Raw genomic sequence first — 3,025 nt, forward strand, 5'->3', positions numbered from 1 at the left:
GCTAAGAGATTTCACATTGAGTTGATAAGTCATTCTGAAGGTTACTCTTAAAGTTTCAGCCAGATATTGCAAACTGTCTCAGTGTAACAAACCCCAACCAGCAGCACTCATTGAAACCCTGAAAGATATCTTGGCCTCTATAAAATTTTAACTAAGTTTGTTTTTCAGAGACTTAAAACCTCCAGATTGTTCCAAAACCAGATAAGCTCTGAAACCCAGAAATACCAGTCTCTCAGAGGACAGCAACCAGTTTTATCCTTTTGCCCCTTACTCACAATGCCCCTTTTCAATCTTGAAGTAATTAGAAGAGTTGTTTCCTAGATATCCCTCAAGATTAAGAGATAATTATCAATGAGAGGGAGGAGTTACAAATGAGAAATTGGGATTAAAGGGATGATTTTCATTACTGAATTATTGTGTAGATATTCCTTTTTACTTTCTGGTGTATTAGAGTAGACAGGGAAATACCTGAAATCTTTGAATTGCGATCATGCTATCCAGATTTTTGATAATGATTGTAGAGGCTTTATCTTGTTCCCTTGTGATTATAAAAACCTTGTGACTAACCTTCACTTGTACCCATTTATTCAGTTTTTCAACTTTGAAGTCTTGTGATCACTAAGGACAGCCCCTAATGTTTATTAAGGAAGAGTCTGAAATCAGCCCAGAACCAACCCACCCCAAGTCCAAGTTATCTTGATAACCGAGACTGGTTAAAATGAACCCATCTGACATGCACAGTAGCTTAGACTTTAACCTACAAGGCACCCATACCTCATTATAACACTATAAGTCATGCCCATCCATCATACTAAGGCCACCATTTTCTTACATATGTTCTGTGACTGAGCATGTAATCACTCTGCAAGCCCAATAATTAAATCAACTCTAATTACATCATCCGGGGCCACTGTACTAATTATCCTAAAATCTGCCCATCTTTTGATGCTATAAAACTACAGAACTACTGTAGTTCAGACAGATTTTTGGGCTGATAGTCCATCTGATCTCCTGCTATACACCTAGCAATAAACTCTTTCTCTCTTTCAAACCCTGGTCTCAGGAATTAGTTATTTGAGCACACTGGGCAAAACAGTATACTACCCAAACAGTGCTAACTATTTGAAAAACACTTTTTATTTTTTGCGATTTTTGTCTTTTAAGTGGTGTTCTAGAAACCCTGTTTTAGGGTATTTCTGCCCTCTTTGAGTGTATTCTGGAGACCTTATTCATAGGGTTTCTGCCCTTTATGTGAATTGTGTTCTGGAAAGTGGCAGCTCCCCTTGGGATAAAAGGGAAGAGCAACTGATTCAAGGAAACTAGGAATGGGGCTGAGGCAGTTACCATCTCAAAATAATATCAGCTACACCCTTTTGGGGAGCCTAAAGGAATCTAGAAAGATTGGAGGCCAGAACCTGACAAGCAGTGGGATACCATTATTTGGTGTAGTCTGGCCTTACCTGATTCTGTGTGAAACCTCTCCCAGAGGCACCTTCCCTCTTCTCACCTCAAGCCCTCTCCTCCTCCGGACCCCTACTGCTCTCCTCCAAAGGAGTGCAAAGGCCCTCAGGGAGCAGTCTGGCCCATGGGAATACTTTGCTGGCTTGGTGCCTCCCATGCTTTTTACCTTTTAGCTGCTGCTGGAAGTGAACCCAGCTGGTGGCTGAGTGTGCTGCCTGCGGGGAAACATTGATGACTCAGTGTTTTTCAAGCATGCCTTAGAAATGGCCCAACACCGTTTCCAGTCTATCCTTGAGACAAGGGTTTCACTTTACAAAAAAAGGTCCTTGATATTTGCTTGATTTCCCTTTTTATGTGCTGCCTCTTGAAAATGAAGGAATATGAATCCTTAATTTCCAGCAGGTCACACCCACTGCTGTGAATCTCCACAGAGATTCTCAGGAAGTGTATGTCCTTTTTGGAAAGCAGATAGATATTTGATGTGCCTGCCCACTCCCAGGACTGGCCCACATCCTCTTCCTCCCCAAGTTCCTTGACTTCTCTCAGAGTGCATGTCAGGGAAGCTAGGACAGGTAAGCCTGTGATGGGACCAGCAGAAGCTTGTGAGAAGGAGAGGGAAAAACAAGAAAAACAACAGCAGGCGATTCCTGGGCATAGTTGTGTTTGTGTTTGTGTGTGTGTGTGTGTGTGTGTGTGTGTGTGTGTGTGTGTGTGTGTGTAAGAGAGAGAGAGAGAGAGAGAGAGAGTGTCCCTGGACCCAGAAGGTGGGGAAGTTCTGTAGTCTTAGCTGAGTGACTGTGAATGAGTCACTTCCCTTCTCTAGGCCTCCATTTCCCTAGCCAGTCTGAGGGGGGTGTCTCAGGTTCTTGGATCTTCCCCCAGCTACTGGAAAACGCACAAAGGGAAACTGAGGGAATGCTAGGCTGAGGGCCCACAATGCTGACCACCAGTCCAAGGCACATTACCGGAAAACACTGTCATGTCTCTGGCACTTTCTCTCAGTTGGACTTGGCACACGAGGTGGGCGAACCTCCCCACAGACCTGGTGACCTTGGAACTTGGGGCTGGTCAACGATCCCGTTTGTTCCAAATTTCCTCAGTTGTAAAATGAGATTAAATCTGGGGTACTTGATGAGTGGTTTAATGAGTGACAGGAAAGTCTTCTCATTATTTGTAGTTATCCACCTGCTCCAAAGAGGCGAGGAAACACTAGCAGGCAGAGGTTCCTGGGGACTTGCTGGGGCGTGGCTGCGGGTGGGTGGGTGAGGAAGGAGGGGGTGGGGTAGGGGCGTGTCCGGGAGCGGGCGGCCCCAGCGCCGGCTGCTGAGACACTGGAACCCAGGCGCCCGTCTATGACCCCGGGCGGTGACCGCTGGCGTCTGCGTAGTACCCGCCAACTTTAAGCTGAAATTCACGCTGTGGTCATCTTATTTGAATTTCTCCGCCCGCCCGGCAGCAACTGCTCCGTGCTCTTTCCCACGCGGTCTGTTCCGCCATCCTCCCGGGAACAGCCTTGGCCTCGCATCTACCACTCCCCGGACACAGTTCCCCATCCCCCCACCCC

This window comes from Tamandua tetradactyla, chromosome 1 (assembly GCF_023851605.1).
Source record: "Tamandua tetradactyla isolate mTamTet1 chromosome 1, mTamTet1.pri, whole genome shotgun sequence".
NCBI classification, from domain to species: Eukaryota; Metazoa; Chordata; class Mammalia; order Pilosa; family Myrmecophagidae; genus Tamandua; species Tamandua tetradactyla.